This window comes from Astatotilapia calliptera, chromosome 7 (assembly GCF_900246225.1).
Source record: "Astatotilapia calliptera chromosome 7, fAstCal1.2, whole genome shotgun sequence".
Classification (NCBI taxonomy): domain Eukaryota; kingdom Metazoa; phylum Chordata; class Actinopteri; order Cichliformes; family Cichlidae; genus Astatotilapia; species Astatotilapia calliptera.
Genome location: NC_039308.1, coordinates 52,067,366 through 52,088,347, shown reverse-complemented (window position 1 = coordinate 52,088,347; position 20,982 = coordinate 52,067,366). Strand labels below are relative to the sequence as shown.

General features: G+C 40.5%; 1 protein-coding gene across 10 annotated transcripts in view; it reads right to left on the bottom strand.

Annotated features, from left to right (window-relative positions):
* Positions 1-20,982, bottom strand: part of LOC113026584 (pleckstrin homology domain-containing family A member 5) — a 92,813-nt gene that overhangs the window by 49,298 nt on the left and 22,533 nt on the right. Inside the window, exon 1 of one of the 10 annotated variants that reach the window (XM_026175528.1) lies at positions 3,137-3,461. The exons of the other annotated variants lie outside the window; for them this stretch is intronic. The gene's annotated coding sequence lies outside the window, so the exon portion shown is untranslated. Of the gene's footprint in view, positions 1-3,136; positions 3,462-20,982 lie in introns of those variants that run through there. 10 annotated transcript variants of the gene reach the window in all.

Genomic DNA, 20,982 nt, shown 5'->3' with positions numbered 1-20,982 from the left:
CCCATAGCTTAATCTGGAGGCCTGATTAGCTTAGACCTTCACCTTAGACCTTTAAACGTATTCACAGAAAACAGCTGCTCATTCGGGCAATAAATCTGATTTTTTGCACAAATAATTAAATTAGCAGCTCAACTGAGGCAGCTGTGACTGCGAGCAAAGTGTGTCAAGGTGACACAGCTGAACGGGCAATTCAAGCAGATTTCAGAGTCATGGAAACAAGCTGCCTTATTGTGGAAAGAAAAAACAGACACAAAGGCTGAAAGAAGTGAAACCAAGCATTTATGGGGAAAATTTAGGAAGTATGCTGGAGGTAAACACCTATGTTTGTAGACTAAGCTACACTGTGACCTTCTGCCAGAGGCCAGTCCCAGCTGTTCCTCATTAAACAAAAGGAATGGTTCCTTAAAGGTCTGCTGATGAACCAAATACTATCTTCCCACCCATATACTTGCCACACATCTAAAGTTTCTACCTTCACTTTCAGTGTTGTGAAACTTCCCTTATTAACTACTCCATGTTCAATTTCAAGCTTCATTAAAGACAACACTAGGCTTGCATACAAAACGGCTGTATCAGAAAAAAATTGTATTTATATTTGCGCATATAGAAATTATGCCTATATACCATCACTATTACCATTTGTAGAGCTACCACAGCTATTTAGGTCTGTTGCAGGACAAAGAGCATAAGTGTGGCACCCTAAAATAACACAAACTCTAATCAAGGTCAGCTCCTTAAAGAAATAGTGAGAGAGGCTGTGGTGGTGGTGGTGGTGGTGGAGTAGTCAATCAAATGCAAAATTAAGAACTGGACTATTGACTACTATTTTTTTATACGTTCAAATTTCTAAACATTAAAAGGTTAAGCTTAAAGTGAGAAGTAAGAACAGCTTTTATGTGTTCATTCCCCTTTTTTTGCTACATACTGGAGTAAAGAGCCAAATTTTAAATCATGCAGAACTGAAAAGGTTTCCTCACCACAGGCTGCCTGCACATGAGCCCGAGCCTTTCCTCTGGTGTTTTTTTTTCCCTACTTACAAAATGCATGAACACATTTTTGCTTCTGCTGCCATCACACAACTACATGTGAATCTAAAAGACAGAGTTTGAAAAGGAAATGCTTTTAAACATTTCACCCATTGTTTTCTATCCATATATCTCTGCAAAAATGTAAACAGTACACAATAACAATTGGTTTGTACACAACTGCATTTCAACGGGCTGACATCCATCTCAAGTTTTTGCCATTTTGCTGGTTTATCTCTCATGAGTCGATGATTGAAAACAAATGGGGCCCCGCCCTTGCCTGTCCTTGATGTCTTCTGCTCAGTGACTGCTGGGGCTGGATCAGCAGAGATCATCAGGGCATCTGTTTATCTCCATTATTCTGGGCCTGCCCTGTGCCTCCCATTCATAACATTTATTTGGATAGCCTATCTAAAGCTACCTACCCATCCAAAATTTTCAAATCAACTCTTTATACCTTTAAAATTCCAGTTGAAATGTCTAAAAGTCCAATTTATATTAAATCACACTGATTGGTTAAAGAGACATTAGCTTGTGAATGCTGTTAATGTTTTGCAGAGGACTCAAGTTTAAGTTGATGGAGTGCTCCAGCCCAGAGTAGATCCCATTCATAAAACAACAGTGGGTATATGGACTGAATACACTCACACGCAAAGTGAATGAATACTAACTACAGAATGGCTATTATTCTCCTTATTATTCTCGATTTGACAAGTATCTCATCCTTATTGTGATACGCCACTATGTTCCACGTCTGTATGCCAACATCCAATTAATGCTCTCCACTCTAACTTTATCCCATAATCACTTAAACCCCACTGAGTCCTGACCACACTAGTCCCCCCACAGATATACCATTTATATGTTGTTCAATTGTAGGGGACAAATACAGAGAAACTCAATCTCCAGTCTAAATGCAATCAAATCCAAAAACTACCTTTACAGATGATGCTTGAGTATGATCCGCAGCTCATACATGAATGTAGAAATAAGGAAAACAGCGAACAGCATGAATAAAAACACATCTGATAAGGATAGGAGGAAAAGGCTCAACTACTTAATTGTTTGGTTATTCCAAGAAATTCTGGCATAAACCACAAAATCCAAATTAAAAAATAAAATCCAGTCTGTCGCAACGTAGAGCTTAGCAGTTTATTAAAAGAGTGCATGGTCTTGGTCACTGCTGGAAAGACTGTAATTGTGGCTCTACTGACTGTGATGGACAGATAAAAGGTTTTAAAGATCACAGAACCACTGCGCAGATCAGTATTGTAAGGAATTTTTAAAAAAACTAATACAACAAAACAGAGCCATGAGGGTGAGAACTGCCAGGCTTGAGGACTGCTTGCAGTTAAGTGATGGAAAAATCTGAAAAAGTGAGATGGAAATGCTTCTTCAATAGCTGCAAAGAGTGGTTTAAAACTTGCACCATGAAACCATGATAATACACTCGGAAAAGCATGAAACTCGATTTGCATCAACAGCATTCAAAAACTAAAACGCAGAATGAGAAAGTCTCAGATTTTATTTAAGTATTTCCCCTGATGTGGCTTACTTAAACTGCTGTCTCCATCAAAACTCCTGTTATCACATTTGACCACCAGTAAAACATTTTAAAAAAGAATAACATATTTGAATTCAACTGCTTTGATCCAAAGTAGAGTAGGAAGGAAGCGTTTCTCACACCAAGCTTGAACCATTGCACTTAACCATAAGGATGATCTATTACATGTATTTAACAAAAACACGAGAAATAGATCAAAGATACCACATAAGGGGTCATAAGCACCACAGCATGTGTGCCATTACACAAACAAGAACCCCAACTAAGATAAAATGCGGTATTATGGAGAACGGTAGTGTCCAGCATAAAGCCATGTAAAGAACAAAACGCTGACTGGAGCCTGCTCGGAGCTGATTAGAGCTGCAATACAGTACAAGGCAATCACGGGGGCTGCATCTCAATAGCCTTTTGCTAGCATCAGCCATCAGCGTCAATACATTTCACATCCCGAATATCCCAAATCACTACCGCCTTACTTCACAGTAAATCCCGTTCAGTGCAAGTGGCACGCAGTACAGCCTGAGGTCTGCTTGTCTTTTTTACTTACAAAGAAACGCTTCCATGAATGTCCAGGCGGCTTCAAATCGCAGTGAAGTCAAGCAGGCGAGAAAACGAGCAGGTAAAACAAAAAAGAAAAACAACATCAACAAACACCGTCTTATCCAGATGTGAACGTTGCAAAAAACGACGTGAACAGTTTGTCAGTGAAGAACAAGCGTGCGTCGTAGGGTGCGCTTTCCCCGTCCGCGGCTGCTCTGCTCTCACACACGGCTCAGTGTGGACTGCTGACTGCCGCGTGCGCCCTGTAGTAGGGACACAGTGAAACACGAGAGGCGATGATGTCACGGTCCGGGTTTAAAGAAAGGAAGGTAGCCGGGGTGCAAGAGTAAACGATCGGGAGACCCTTGTCGTCGTTATCGTTCCACTCGCACGGTTTATTTCACCGAATTCAGCGTTTTTGCTTCACAACTAAAGCGAGCAGTTTGCTCTGTGCACCAACATGGAGTCGAGTCAACCAGCGCCACCTCTGGCCAAGTGCCACAGCCTACAGCCAGATCAACCTGTGACACACATCTGCACCACGTTTGAATTCGTGTCATGCACATTTGTACCTTTCAATTGTGTGTTTGTGCGTCATGCAAATAAACCTTTGAAAAGAATGAAATGATATCATATATTCCTTATTGGCCTACATTTGTACAAAATTCCAAATTATATACACAAAGTCATAGAAATCACCACTCCAATTGGTCATCATGATTTTAATATTCTCTTTTTCCATAACAATGAAATACGCCTTGGACAAATATGACACATCAATATTTCATTAGTGTTGTAACATCACATGTCGCTAGCATAGTCTGTCTGTGTCTTTTCCCTGAAAATGAATATTTCCAGCCAATATAGGCAATTCATCAACATGGCTGGAGTTATATACAGTCTGTATAAGTGTGGTTAATCTAATGAAGATTTGTAAGGAGACGGCAGTTACTGTGAATCCACAGCAGTTACACAGTGATTAGTAATAAACAGCCAGTGAGAGTGAGTGGATATGACTGTTCCCACCACTAACACATGACCATAGCCCACTACTAGATTAACTTGTGACACATCTGCACCTGCTGCTATGATCACAGTGAGTAGAGGCTGAGTGGCTGCACTTACCCCTGGTACATCCAAATCTGCCCACAAACATGTTGAAAGATGCAATGCCAGCAATGTGGATTGTCAACACTGAAAACAATCAGTAAGCAAAGACAACAGGGATCACTTTTTTCTGTTTATTTAGCACCCACAACATTTGTAGTCGCCTTCTGCACAGGGGAAGTCCACACACACTGTGTGGTACCACTTTCCACAGAAGGTGCAATCTGCAAGATTGAATGAGATTGTCAGAGTCATTGTCTGGCTGTTTATTACTAATCACCTGCTGTACATTCACAGTAACTGCCATCTCCTTACAAATGTTTATTAGATTGACCACACTTATGCAGACTGTATATCACAACCAACTCTAACATGTTTGTTTGCAGAGGGAAGACACAGACAGACTACGCTAACGACATGTGATGTTACAACACTGGTGAAATATTAGTGTGTTCACGACATTTTTCGTATGGGCAAAAGTATTGATATCAGGATGGTGATTCTTATGTGTATGTCATTTGGCATTTTGTACAAATGTAGGCTGATATTAAATACATGATATCATTTCATTCATTTCAAAGGTTTGTTTGCATGACGCACAAACACACAATTGAAAGGTGCAAATGTGCATGACACGAATTCAAACGTGGTGCAGATGTGTGTCACAGGTTGATCTGGCTGTAGGCTGTGGCACTTGGCCAGAGGTGGCGCTGGTTGACTCGAGTCCATGTTAGTGCACAGAGCAAACTGCTCGCTTTAGTTGTGGAGCAAAAACGCTGAATTCGGTGAAATAAACCGTGCGAGTGGAACGATAACGACGACAAGGGTCTCCCGATCGTTTACTCTTGCTGTCCTGTGAACAACAACGGCGTGGTGTTACTTGTTTGCTGTTTTCGCGATCGCGTCGCGCATGAGGATATCACCAGGTAAACTCGCCACATTTTTAAACATTTTGTTGTTCAACAGCATCAAGACTGACGGAGTGTGTTTGAGATAACCTCACAAGTGTCACAGATGACACATTTGGCGTTTTTTTTGCTGGTTTGTCGGTAGGAGCTCCTGAAACGCAAGACTGCCACACATCTGTTCGACCAACGCCAGTTGATCTAAACGCCAGTTGATCTGGAACACCGGTGGCGTTCTCGCTTTTTTTTAATATATAGAAAAGCACAGCGGTACAAACCCGCCAATACCACGCTGGCACAGCCTGACTCACGCAGGCTGAAAGACTTGAAGGGCTCCCGTGTGGTGAAGGCGAAATTAAAAAAACAAACGGAAGACTGGTGGACTTTTCTCCACAGTAGCCACGCAAGATTTATTCTTGAAACGCAGTTTGCAAATTTCCCCAACTCCTCCGCTCATATGGGATGGGATGGGGTGGGGGGTAATATAACTGCATGGAAAAATACGGGGAGCCCAGTAACAGCTGGACACATTTATAACTGAACCACATCTGAGATGGAAACATACACCATCCCTCCGATGTTTATTTAGGAATGCATCCAGGCAGGTCAATAATGTGAATATCAATGAGTCTAAGCGCTGTAGCTCCTGGGTGAGCCGAGCTGTGTTATTTCTGGCATTTACTGCCTTAAATATGAGTGTGGGTAGGTGCGCCTCCTTCAGCTCATTCTTCAACAAGTCCTGACAAAGGGCCGTGTTGAAAGTGAACTCAGCCTCATCCTGAAAATATTCTTTGGATCATAGCGATAAAAGTTGCTGTGAACATGTGGAAAACATTGAAGCCATTGTGTAAGCACGCTTAAAACATTTAACTAGTTTTTCTTAGCTCTGGTTTTTGATTCCTTTGCATCCCAGTTACTGGAACTGTACTATCTCTGGTTGAGGCTTGTTAGTTTCAATAGGACAGAGCAAGAGAAAGAAGTGAATATCAAGTAGATTCAGCAGGGAGCCCGCAGCTATTGAGGACATGAAAGCACGGACAATGACCCCAGCCTCTACCAAGAAGCCAAACAGCTCTTCCACTCATCAACCTGCTGGGTGCAGTGAATGGTGCAGGAAGACACCCAGGGACAGTCAATGCACTCTTAGCGGCTGCTTTTCTCTCCCTTTTGCCTCTGTTTAATAATACTTCAACACTCCTTAAGGAGTATACTGTATCTCTCAAAGAGACAGATAAAAAAATGCCTTCAAATACTGAATGTATTTTTTATAGGCAGAAAATGCAGTAAAGCGGAATTACACATTATAACGCCATCTGTAATACGTGAACTACCTTGACCAGCTACATAAATAATGCATCGAGCTTCCATTACAAAGAGAGCAGTAAAGGGGGTGTATTCACTCCTTCAGCCATCCTTGGTCCTCCAGGGAGAGCCTCCATGTTGGCGCTCAGAGCTAGGGGATATGGCCACCACCTGGGGCACAGAACAGACACCATACCCCAAGAGAAAGCAGAGGGAGATGGGAATAATGAGTATTTGGCACATATATGATAAGATATTTAGTGACCCAATCCCAGGAAGATGAATCCATGGCGAATGAAGATCTTGTGCTCCAACGCCCACAAAAAAAAAAGTGTCAGAGGGGAAAGTCAAAGCAAGCTGTTCAGCCATCTGTGTATGTGCTGTGTGGCGAACATGGTGGTTTTATCCAGGATGACTACATCAGTGTTTGCTTTCAGTGCCCAAATCAAACAGCAAACAGCAGTCTATTAATCTACACAAAAGTCTGTCCACTGCCAAGGTCTTCACTTTGTTACATAAAAGTGTGACAGGGTGGTTACAGACGACAGCGCATCCACACATTTGATTCTCACAAGAACCAAGCTCTGTTTAACAAGTTTTATCAAAGTACTCCCTTGGAAAAAAAAATGTTTCTATCTGCTCACTCGTTGTAAAGCTTGATTTATAGTCTTGTGTTGAATCCTATGCTGTAGTGGGAGAGAGAAACTGAGATAATCATGTTGCACTGTGAGCCAAAACACTGAACAAAAGTTACTCTTACTGTAGGAAACAGAGAAGACTTCAGAATCGATTTAGTCTATAGTCTATCTAGAGCTATGAAAACAAATAAAAACAGCTTATGTGCTTGGAATAATACTAGCTATTGCATTAGCTGTGCACCAGTCTGCGTTGCTGAGATGTGTACTGTGAGCTCTATGAATCATGCTTAATTCCATTTAAGGGCATCTATGAGAATAAAAAGAAAATGTAGCCCTTGCAACCACCAGGTCTGTCTCAGTTACCCCAAGGCACAGATCTGCAGGATGTTTTCAAAATCATACATGTCACAACTTCAGTAGCTCAGATTTGTGTGCCTGGCGGCTTAAAAAAAATGAAACCAGTCCCGATCAACCCAGCCACTGATCTTTTGTTACAATTGCAACTGCATGCTATTTGTTGTCATTTTTTTCATTTTTTATAAATTAGGAAGCGTGAAGTTAAACCTCACAGCAGAAAACCCCCAGAGAGGTTTCAGTGGGAGTGAGAGTCCTAAAAACTGTTCCAAGAATTAGTTTAAGTGGTGGTATAGCCAAACCAAGGTTATACAGTCTGTTTCATCCCAAACCAAAACTCAGCTACACTTAATTTTATGGCAGTGCACCATTAAGCTTTATGAGCGAAAGGCTAACACAGTGGGGCAAGCTCAGATCTGTTGATGTTATCACAGCAGAATTATTTAACTTCACCCCTCCTGTCTGGCTGTCCAAGCTGAAAGCCTTTAAAGAAACAATGCACCTTCTGTGGAAGCAGATACAGAGGCTGTGAACAATAGCAACATCTGTGCAACATAATGCAACTTGAACAACAAACCTGTAATACACCAACTTTAAAAAGGATCCTTTGGAATTGCACCTTATCAGGCAGGTGATGAGTTATGTGTTAATGGTTTTCTGTTTTTGACTTATAATGAAGAGAGAACCCCTCTGGACCTTTATTATTTAAAAAGGTTAAAGGTTTCATAGTGTGCATGACATGCTATGTTAAGAGTATAGTAAGTCTTTTTTGAGGTTGCTTAACTTGGATTGGATAATAGAAAAATTCCATTGTATTTATGTAGTGCCAAATCATAACAACAGTTGCCTTGTGGAAGTTTATATTGTAAGGTGAAGACGCTACAGAGAAAAAGCCCCAAAAACAACCCACCACTTTGAGCAACAATTTGGCAACAACAGGGAGTAAAAACCCTTCTTAACAGGAAGAAACATCCAGCAGAACCAGGCTTGGTCAGGTGTCACAGCTTGATTGCATTGTCACGTCATATGAGAGTTTACGGTCCAACAATTTTAAATCCACTTCAAAGAAGTCTCAGTAATCCTGGCTAACAGCAGCTAACAGACGCTAACAGCAGCAAAAAAACGTAACTTCTTAAAAACAGAAAAGTCTCATTGACGTGTATCTCACTCCTTTCATAAAGGTTTAGAGTCTCCTCCAGAGTAATAGATGTTAACATTTGGCATATTGACAGCTGAGGTAAACAGTGGACTGACTGCCCACACTCACCACAGATGAACAGTGGCCAGAGTTGTTTGTCCTACAGCGGCCATTCTAGCTAGGATTATGCACTTGAATTGGAAGGGTTAAGAAAACAGAATTCATTTGACAGAAATCTGCAATGTACTGACATCTAGTGGTGAGATTTTACACAGTGTAACTTTAAAGTAAATTTTGGGTACCATTAGGAGCTGACTGTACTTTATTCTGTTCTAAAAGCATAATAATAATACTTAGTCTAATAACATGTGGTTAATGTGCATTACAGGACCTTTGGAGCCACATAGTAACCTAACAAAGAAGCTAAAAAGTAAAAAGAAATTTAAAAAACTTCTATACATTGGACTGATTATTAGTGGGCAACAGAGTGCTTCTCTTCAGGTGTAGCTGGAACTAGAAGTTTCATCTCGTTCTCGGCTGACAGATCTCAGGGAGAAGCTTTCAGACTCATTAACTGCCCACTCAGAGTCAGTGAGAGACAGGAAGGGAGAGGAAATCGCTAAGTGTTCACACTGTTTATCCACTCTCAAAGGAGCCTCTGCTACCTGCCCACTCGCTCTCGTCTTTGGCTCTTTCCTCTTCCACCTACACTCCCAAGCTCTCTCCTTTGTCGCCAAGGTGCAGATTATTACCTGCCAGTGTTCTGAAATGCTGCACGTACAATGGCTGCAACTAGCAGTAGCCTGAGGTTCTACTGTGAACAAGCCACACAGAATCAAAGCGGCACGTTTTCCAGCACTCTGCGGGGGCCTCTGTTCCTACTGTGTGACAGCGAATAAAATACTGCATGCATAAACAGTTCAATTCCCAGCTTGTCCCCAGGGAGCCAGTGAGAAGACGGGCTGATATGGCCACCCTCTTGGTGTGCCAGTGTGTGAGAATGGGGGTGTCTCCCGCTCCAGTAATTAGCTGAGTGTGTCAGATGGAGCTGAAAAACATTTCACTCCTGTGTGCCTGAGTGAGCGCATCCAGACACACAAGACCAAGATAAAGTTACTCTAATAACATCAGTGAATTACATTTTTTTTTATTCAATAAAGGAATCGGTGAACACTGAACCTGACTGATTAGCACTGATTAAACCAAGGGATCCGAGTCAAAGGACATGAATTTGGGAAGTGTAATCTGGAATGAAAAACTATGCATCTTTCAGTGCATTCAAAGGACTTCTTACTAATTTGCGATAAGGCATGGTATGCTGCCCAAGGAGATACAAGCCACCACTGATGCTATCCAATACAATACAAGAAGAGCAGCAAAAGAGAGAGAGACTACCAGAGCTGTTTCTATCTTTGTGTAGGAGACATGGTTGACAGGAACTGAGAAATCCCTCAACAATATAGGGTCTTATCATCTGCCTGGGTTACAACAACGAAAGCATTTACATCTGATGCAAACAAGAAAGCATTTCTGAGGAACCAAACTGACTGCAGTCATTGTGTTTTCACTGAATGAAAACAGTCAACTTGTACGATGTTTTTACATAATTTGTTTTTGGTGTATTGAACTTGTGTAAAGATCTTGCACTTAGCATTTTGAACCACAATGGTTTTCTTTGTTAGCGGATACAATGAAATAAAGATTAGTTTAAATCAACACACACACACACACAAAAACAACATGGCTAATTTTACAGAGGCAAACAAGTAACTCAGTCAATAACAAGTCAAACTCACAGTCTGGCAGGAAGTCTGGGAGAAGTGAATGGCAGTGTAGAATCCTACTGACTGTAAAAGCTGGCTAGAAATCCCTGTCCCAATGACATGTTCAATCTGCAGCACATATTGTAATCGGAGGAACGGGTTATGTTAATGTTCATGTTCATAGACCAAGATGCTAAAGTCACAAACACCAAGGGATGGAATGAAATTTATGTCAGCAGGGCAGTGAACCTGCAGTATTTCTTAACCACAATGTGGGCATTGTGAGTGACATCACAGGTAAGCATGTGAACAGAGGGGGTCGGACTGACTCACTTCACTGCTCAGGCTTATTGTGAGCATTAGCAGTACTGACAGTCACACATTCCAAAGTTTACTAGTCAAAATACCAACAGTGATGCACTCTTGCAAAGAGGCCTCACCCAGCCCTTGTTGCAATCGCGTCTACATGCTGACCAGGCTCGACTTTCTTTTTTTCTTTTTTTCCCCCATTAAATGTAGAGTACCAGCAAAAAGTGCAGGTGCTGCCAATGCCTATCGTTAAAGAAATATGTACTGATGCTTTACATCCATCATCAAACAACTGTCAGCATCAGCCTGTCAACTTTTGTTTACACCAGCGAGGCAACCAAACACAGAGGTAATTATTTGGACATGAATAATTTATAGTTCAACGCTCAAAGTAAACTTTAAAACCTTTAGGTAAGCAGAGCATCAATCCACTGGGCTTCAGTTGTGCAGAATGATGAGCCAAGTGTATTATACTGTATGTACCCCTAGAAAATAAGTTGCTTAGATTTAGCAATATACAGTCAATATTTTTTCCAGAAAAAATATACTTGCTGGTTCTGCATAATTAATACAAAGAGGACGTTTGTGCCTTTATTAAAAAGTAATACATAGCACTACCTCTTATTTGGCACTTAGATCTTTAAATCCTACTTTATATTACTTTGCCTGAGATCACACAGAAATGTCCCAGTTTCGTGTAATTTGAAGGTAATCTGAAAGACTTGTAAAAATGTTTAAGAAGAAGAAAGTGAAGAAATGGTGCGAACTATTTGACGTAAAAGATGAAAGTTTGCATCCTGGAATTTTATCCATCCAACTGAAGCACACTCAGGTAGACTGAATCGCCTCAGCAGAGGCTTGTTAACGTAATAAAATATGGCTGTACAACCAAGTCTACACACTATATTGCCTACAGGCTGCAATTGTGATAGTGGTTTAAATAACATCAGTTTAAGAGTCACAAATCAAACCACAGTGGTTGAAAACACAACGGTTGTGTTTCCCCATTCACAGTTCTTAAATGGTTTAATAATGGAGTTTCAGAGCATAACAAAAATAGAGGATTTCGATTACATAAATTACATAAATATCAAGTAATCAGCTGAAAAAGTTGTCAAATTGCCTACCAGACACTAGAGCACAAAAGCCTATACATAATAAGAAATAGTGGGCACACTTTCTGTGAGCAAATGCTGGTATTACAGTATAATATTAAGCATCAGAAGTCAGGTCTTATTCTTGCTGAGTTTCCTAAATCGACACACAAGTTGCACACAGTTCATCACTGCGAGCCTAATGAACACATTAACTCTTGTCTTTGAGCATAATAAGCCTGTCAGGAGAAGATAATGCAAGCTGAGAAACTGATTTGTTAAAGCCAGTAATGACAACCTCTTCCACATGCACAAGGAGCCCCTGTAACCAACCACAAAACTGATGATTATACAACAATGGAGAGCCACAGTGCAGCATGAAAAATACTGTGGCTCACTCTATCAGCTTATTTCCTTCCTGAGATTATTATTTTAGTTACAGATTGATCACAGAGAACGGATGCCGGATCAGCTTTGCCACACGAATGCCCACCAAACACTACAGCAAGTGAGCCGAGTCAAATTTTACGCTGTGAATGCAATCAGCTCTGCTGCATCAAGCTTGAGGCAATATATGTCTGCATGTAGTACGTTGTCAGTTTTATTTAAGATTTATATGTGTATAAAAACATGAATGTGATCTCCTTTTCAAACATCCATTGCTTTATTTTCTCTGATTTCTACACAACGTTCATTTATTGCAGCCTGAGGGACAATCTACTGACTCCAAAGGCCAATCTTTCTCTCATAAGTGCTTCTCCATTGTTCACAACAAAAGATCTGAATGAAACACCACAGTTCAGGGACTACAACACCAGCTGAAATACTCCCCAATAAAACTTGTATGACACTCAACTGAAGACTAAGCTAACTGTCTGAAGCTATATAAACAGGAACAAAAGACTGAAATGGTAAAATGTGTCTTTTGACTTGTTTAGAGAAAACCTTAGAATAGCTTCTGATAGACTTCGTGTTATCTGCATGGGTCGCTCAGGCTCTTTGAGATGTTATTCTGCTTTGGTTTCACTGAATACAACCTATCCCACTACGTCTTTAATTCTGCCTTATCTATAAATAAAAGAGAGCTACAACTACTAGATAATTAAAGACTATAGATATTTAATTCATTAGGCATTTCAAAGCCCAAATATTACATCATTTCAGCATCCCTAATATGATAATTTGCTGACTACTTTGCCTTTTGAGTTAGTAATAGATTATCTTCACATTTGAAACTGGAGAACTAATAACTAATTTAAAGACTTCAAGGCCAAAAAGACTCAAAAGACTCAGTAGAAATGCCAGTGACAGTAAAGCTTACCATAGCCAAAACCCTCGAATAAAGCATTGGCATATCATTTTTAATTCATGTGTTGTCTCCTTCTTTGTCTGAATCAACAAGCCTGTGCTGTGACAGACAGAAAGAGAGGGAAATGTCTAAAACAAGGTTTCGATCCACTACGTCGCCCTCAGCAGTGCTGAGCATGCTCAGTAAGGCTGCCAGGGGGGCAGGCTCCTGCTTTGGCCTACTTCTGATAAAACCAATAATGTCATGGAAAGTTTCTTTGCACTGTGTGTGTGTGTGCGTGTGTCTGACAGACAATGAGTGACAGAGAGGAGAGTGTGTGGCCTCAATAAATGGGTAAAAATCCAATTTAATCAGCCAAAGCAACAAGCAAAAAAAATACCACCCCTGACGGGGATTATTGGTCTGTCCATCATCCAGAATTTTAACAGGCAAAGACTGCAGTTAAAGGACAAAGCACAACTTAAATTGCAGCTGAAGGAAAACAACTTTCATTCTAGAGCAACAGAAAGATTTAAAGAACGGCAGCCTTTAGCCGACAATGTAATGAAACGCCATACAGGATCTGTTCAGCTCTACTTCCTCTGGTCCCCAAGCAAGGATAGCAGCTAGCGTGAGCAGAGACATGGCGCGGCAGTGCCGCTCTCACTTTGGTGCAGCTGATTATAGAAAAGCTGACCAATGCAAGTGGGTCAGCCGCAAGAGTGACATACCAAGATACCCAAGAGACAGCAAGAAAGCAAGAGAGATGGCAGAAGTTCATGTGAGGTTAAAACTTCAGAAGCTTTCCATGTTGAAAATTAGAAGGAGGCAGACTTCAGGAGTAAACAGTGTTTGTTTACACCTCAAAGAGTCAGTAATCATGGACAATATTTACTAAAATATGAGTGGCACCTTAAAATTACATGTATATTTGTTTATTAGAATCACGTTTTCTAAGCTCTTTTTTGCTTTTTCTTCTTTTATTTTCTTTTTTTTAAACAAGGTGAGCTCTGTGGCAACAAAAATAAGAACACTCATCGTATGCTGTGGATTGTCAAATATTATCAGCTTCAGGCTGAAGCAACGCAAACAGCAGATGACTAAACAAACATTGTGGAAAGCACATACTCGGTCTCTTGCCTGCAGTTTCAGTGCCTAAAAAAAAACCCCAGCATATAAAGTTACTGAATCTGCTGTACAGACTAATTTTTGAAGGCCTATTTGTTTCCTCTGTTGTGCATTTACTGAATTATGTATAACATGTATTAGATAAAGCAAGTAGACTGCAAACTTAATATAAGACAGGAGCTGTGAACAGACATAAACCCCAATAGATATACAGACTTCAGTGCAGCACCAAACAATTCAGTCATGGACACTCGATCCAAGGAGAAATGGATTGGTCACAGCTTTGAAACTTCAACCTGACTGCTGTCTCTTCAGCAGGCCTAATCTGAGCCAGCAGATAAACAGAGTACACAGAGAGGCAGCGGTGATCTTGAAAAACAAGCTGACCCAGAACATCACCGCTCCACAGTCAGAGGTCATCATATGTACTTAATTTTTAAGTCAACACATCCCGCTGTGTTATTAATATGCGTAGAGGCATTTTGACGCAGTTTCCATAATGGTATCTGAGATATTCAGTATATCTGTGGAAGCACCAAAATAGACCAGAAACACAAAAAAAGCTCAGGTAATATTTATTTTAATGTAACATGAAAATGTTAAAATAAATCCGAAATAATCTTATTTTAAGTTTTTGTTTTCAGTGCATTAGCTTGTTTGTTTTTATAGTGTAAAAATGGTCAGCTTCAGTCTAGTTTTCATTAGCTTCACTGTTAGTTTCAGTCTTTTTAAAGATCACAATAAAGAGGGTGTTTATCAAGGGCAGGACTTATGAAGTTCAGATTAGATATTACAACACAAGCATATGAGATTTTGAAGGCAGCTGACTCACAGTGATGTAGACATACCACATCTGAGTAAACAGGCTAGTTGTGTTGACATATTTGACCACACTGACAAAGTCTAAAACTAAGGACATTACTCTATTGTTTTCATTTATTTTAGTTGGTTTTGTAAGAACAGAAAGCTTTCATTTATTTTATTTTTTTCAGTTAAGGACATTGCTCAACAACTACAATGTTAACTACATTAACAAAAAGTCAGTCAAGCTCCAGGAAAGACCCTACAATAATACAAATTTAAACAATCAAATGACCCCTGATGAGCAAGCACTTGGCAATAGTGGGAAGGAAAAACTCCCTTTAAACAGGAAGAAACCTCCAGTAGTACTGGGTTCAGGAAGTGGCAGACATCTGCCACAACCGGTTGGGGTTGAGGGGAGGTTTATATACTGTAGAATAGAGTGAGAGATTAACAATATCTAATGACTGGATGCATAGTGGTGTAGAAACACACAGTAAGTGAAAAAGGTGAAGGTGAGGAAGAAACACTCAAGGGATCATGGGAAACCCAAGCAGCCTAGGCCTATTGCAGTGTAACTAAGAGAGGATGCAGGATCACCAGATCCAGCACTCACTATATGCTTTGTCAAAAAGGAAAGTTTTAAGCCTAATCTTAAAAGTACAGCTGGTGTCTGTCTCCTAAATCCAAACTGGTTCCACAGAAGAGGGACCTGGAAGCTGAAGTCACTGCCTCCCATTCTACTTTTAAATGCCCTAGGAACCACAAGTAAGGCAGCAGTCTGAGAGTGAAGTCCTCTATTGCAGTGGTATGGTATTATGAGGTCTTAAAGATAAGATGGAGCCTGATTATTCAAGACCTTGTATGTAAGGAGAAGGATTTTAAATTACATCCTTGATTTAACGGGGAGAGAAACCAATATGGGAGAGATATGGGTTCTCTTTTTTTAGTCCCCGTCAGTATTCTTGCAGCAGCATTTTGGATGAACTGAAAGTGACAACAAGTGCACTTGAAAGGCACCAAGACAACCCCCAAAAGGGAATGTTTTTACAGGTGGTGGTCACAGACCATTGCTCTTTCCTTATCCCACCTGACTGATTTTTCTCTAGTTTTGCTTTTTTGCTAGTGCCACTACAGTACCACCACCAGCACATTCAGGTTGCTCAGGTAGTCCAGCTTCCTCAAGGATGACATATCCTTGCATACTGCCACAACTAATTTTGCTGTCTTGTTCAGCAGACTCTGAAGAGAATGGAGGAGATACCATGAGATGGCTCATTAGACAGGAAGAGTGGGACAGGACAGTAGAAGGTCATCAGCCCAGCAGCAGGACCAGTATCTGCTCTTTTGTACCAGGAGAAACAGGAAGAGCAGGAGGAGCAATGCCAGAGCCATGCAGAATCACAAGCAGGCTACTCACAGCCATGTTTCTGACCAAAATGTGAGACACAGACTTTATGAAAATGGCTGGCGTCTTTTAGTGGAAACTGTGTTCACAGCCCAGCAGAGAACACTGGCATTTAACAGACTACACCAGAACCATTTCTGAAAGGAGCAGATACCAGTCCTGCTGCTGGTCTGACGCCCTTTGACTGCCCTGTCCAGCACTCCCTCTGCAATGTTGTGCCAAAGCAGGTAAAACGCATTCAGAATTGTTCCTGCTTCCTCACTGGACAGATTGAACTTTGTGTTACACTATGATCAAAAAGTGGCAGTGTAATATGTTCTTCACACTTAGCTTTAGTTTTAAGATTAGTTCAGGTCAGCACAATAACCTTAAATTAATAACTCCAAGTAACACTAAGTGTAATTTATGTATATATGACTTTTTTTGGTGGAATGCATAAATAAATTCCCAAAGATGGTCAATTTCAGCAACCAGTAATGCTGTTGCAGTAGCTCAGTATGTTACATAATTTAAGGGTTATCATGTAAAAAGGGTAAATAATCATCATAAGAAAAAAATGGCCATTATGAGAAAATCAACAAGCCAAATTCCTCACTTCCATAACCAGCCGAATCACATCAGCTGTGCTAACACAATCAGTTAGAGACTTAATATGATAAGCTTGCATTAGGTAACATGACATGCCTTTAGAGCAAGAGCGATTGTTAAAAGGCTTTTATATGCTTACAGAAATTAACAGGTATTTATAGCCTTATGATCAACTTACACTGCATTAGATGAAAACAAATGTTCCCTTTTTAAAACGTTTTCAAGGTAAACCCAAGCTTTAGAATACGGCTTGTAAGATCTATAGGTCTTATGATTTAGTCATGAAAGCTGCATCTTCGCAGTTTTCTCGTGCAACCTATTTATAAGGATTAGATATAAATTATAAATATTAAAGTAAACAGAAAGCATAAAACTTTACTTCTTTTACTTCATGAATGAATCATGAGGTTTATGAGAGTACAGCACAGACATGCACGGTTGGCAGGAAGGGGAAAAATCTTTCCATTTATTTTCCATGCAGGAAATAAGCATTGCAACAACAACAAGAAAAAGGTGAAATAAAAATGCGGGGTCATAAGAGCAAGCCAAACAAACGGCATACTCGCTGAGGCTTCTTACGTCCTGATTTGACCCTCTATTATAGCATCCTGTTAATCCATATTTGAAATGGGGCCAATCAATGCCACTCTAAAACAAGGGCTGGGAGTGTGCAGAGGAAGGCACAGCTGACAAATTGAGGACAGCTCTCTGTGCTGAGCAGTCAACTGAGTTAGTGACTCAGTCTAATGGCACTTCATGCATCTTTCGCCCTGTCACCTTCCCTCATAGTCGTCATTCATATCAACACAGTATGTCTCCACAGCGTGAAAGACATTTGTAAAGCTTTAAGTCTGGAGGATATCATCAATATGGCTGTCTTAAGTATTTTCCATATTTTTCAGCTCTTTTATAAACAAGCCCTTAAAGCCAAGGAGCCAAATCTCAGTCTGTTTTACAAGGTGTGTCTCCTCTTAGGTCCCCTGGTGCTATTTCTGTAGGTGCAGCTGCATTTCTCAAATGCGCCTCTGAGAAAAAGGACAACAAGCTATTCTTGTTGACTTTCAAATCTTGTTTCTTTGCAGCTTTGCACGCCTACAAGCAAGCGGTCAGATCCAGCGTATTTATGATAACTGTGAAAGGACAATATTGTTTCATTATCAACACGCTCCGCGAGAGCCTGTTTTAAATTTAACGGGCCGCACCTCCTTCCTGGTTGTAGCCCTCCCACCGACAGCTGCATATGTCAGGTGTAGAGTTGTAAGGGGTCACAAGGCAATTCATCAACGTCCCGACAGCCACATAGATTACGGGAAGGGAGGGAACGACTCGGAGAGGCGGGAGCGGATGGGGAGTGAAATGGAGTAAATCGAGTGAATGGTTCAGTGTAGCTGGCTGAACTAGAAAAACATTGTAAGAAAAAAAGTGCATATGTCACCCAATTCCCTGTTCAGGAGGTGAAACTACAAAGACCTACAAAAAAGGATTGAGGACAAAGTGTTTTTGGCGGCTCCTCTAAAAACTGAGTTAGCAGCTGTGTGAGAGGCAGACAGCAGTTAAAACAGCAGGGAGGAATGTTCCAAGTTAGACACCACACTCAACTGTAAGCACCTCAAGGTAAAACACACAGTCATCCTCCTACTCTCAGCAGAGCAGAGCTTTTTAGTTTTTAAGTGAAACATCTTCCTAAGTGCCACTTACATGGATTGGTGATGCAAGAAGCGCACAAAAAGACAACCAAGGTGGGAGAGAAAACAAAAGCAAAGAACAACAACAACAAAAAAAATCTGTTGCAAACCAACAGTAGGAAGTGCTGTGAGTCATCCTACACACACACACACACACACACACACACACACACACACACACACACACACTCACAACACAAGCATGCACACACACACACACACACACACACACACACACACACACACACACACACACACACACAACACAAGCATGCACAAAAAACTTAATTAATCTGCACACACATTCTAACAGAGGCATGTTTTTATATATATAATGAAGAAAAGTTTAAGGCAATAATAACAACTACATTGAAGCAGTGACCACAGGGCTGCTAGATGTTAAGATCCAACACTGCCTCCCAATGGCAAAAACAAAATGTTACACATCATTTCCAAAAAAAACAAAAAACAAAAAACAAACAAAAACAAAACCAGACCCGGGCAATTTGAATCAAGTCAGAATAAATACATCAAAAAGCTGAAGCAACCTGCTTCAAGAACCTTTAAGGCATAAATTATTAATGCCTACCAAAGCTGTGCAATTACATCACCAAATAAAAGTAAGCTACCTGCAGGGCACCAATATTCACAAGGGGTCTTCTCAGCAGGTAGCTCCACATGTTTGATTTAGCTTTTTTCTTTTTCTTTTTCTTCCCCCTGGCGTAACCACCAAAGTCTGTGTCTCCTCCAGAGATCGAACAGGGGATCTTACACTCGTCAGGTGAATGATGAGACATAAACTACAATACAGGCCTCTGATGTTATGAACCTGTTCTCTACATTTGTGCTAGATCTCCATCCCTCTCCTCCCTTCAGGTTGTATAGGAGGGGTGTACATTGTACCAGAGGAGGTGGGGGCTCTGTGATTGATTCACTCAAAGAGACTGCAGCTTCTGGATTGCACCACTGGATGACAGCAGATCTTTTGTTTTTAAACCCCAGCTCACATCCACCTCACTTTGCAAGCAGTGCACTAAAAATATAAGCAAACCTACAAGCACGTAGCAGGAGTGAGAAGCCCTTTGTTGAATAGCTTCTTTCCCTTTTTTGGAGCTTAGGTTAGCAACTTGTCATTTGTTTAGAGCACTGCTCAGCTCTGAAGCTAACAAAGAGGCACTCTAAACATCGATTCGCACTGTTCAATAAGCCTTTCTTTGGAGTGGAAATGTGGGGGATTCACACAGCATGTTATGTCTAGGTTTCCCCTAGAGCATTTAAAGAATTAAAAAAAACCACTGAGATAAAACACCTAATTTTAAACACAACTGGAACTAAAGTCTATTTTAATTCAAACTGACAATCTGACTAAGATCTCTCACTTTCTCTGCAGTTGCAGTTCCGGCCTTATTTCAGCTACTATGATGCCCTCTGCTGGATAAAATATCCAATTACACCATTAGTGAGCACAATTATAACATGCAGGCTGACATCTGGTCCTAATCTCAATGCTAATTTGTCACTTTCAGCAGCACAGCGCGCTACCCCTGCAGCTGGAATGGGATACACAATAAAATCAGTCTCTGAAGAAGAGCAAAGGGATGCATGCGGGCGTAAACAATAAACGGCACATGGTAGGAGGCCAGGATGATCCCAGTAAATCTATTCAAATTCATCAAAGAGATCACAATGAAGGCGATTTATGAGCACAGCTGCTTGACTGTTAAGACTCATCCGTGTTTGGAGGAGAAGCCTTACAAATAGATGGAGACAAATCCGAAGCACAAACGAGCCTTTTTTCCCTCTCCTTTTTGTAAACCACATCTTCCCTGCAGTAAAACCCAACACTGCTGTATTTCAGTGTACTTTTAGTAACAAGATTCAATGCTATCACAAATCCAGAAAAATGCTGAGTTCATCCAGTATTTCATGGTTATCTTTGGCAAAGACAAAAAATATATATGACAGCAGGACAAAGCATACTGACCTAATGAGAAACGACATTATACTGTGCAGAAATGCAACGCTAATGTCACAAAACGTACTATAAAAAATGCTACTGTTTATTCAAACAAAAGCAAAGTGTATATAGACAAAATCCACCAGGGATTCTGAGTTTTACTTTCAAAAGTTTTATTTTGCTTTTTAAAAAAAAAAAATCAAACTTTATGGATTTTCTATTCCCACAGAGGCACAGATATTATTTAGATCAAAGAATAGACAAATGTTTAAACTCAATCAGACAATGTCAGAAACTAACCCTTGATCAAAGGAACAGCCCCCATTTAATTTTTTAAAATAACTTCAGTCAAATAATGAAACCTCAAAATAATTTAGATCAAAGAGCC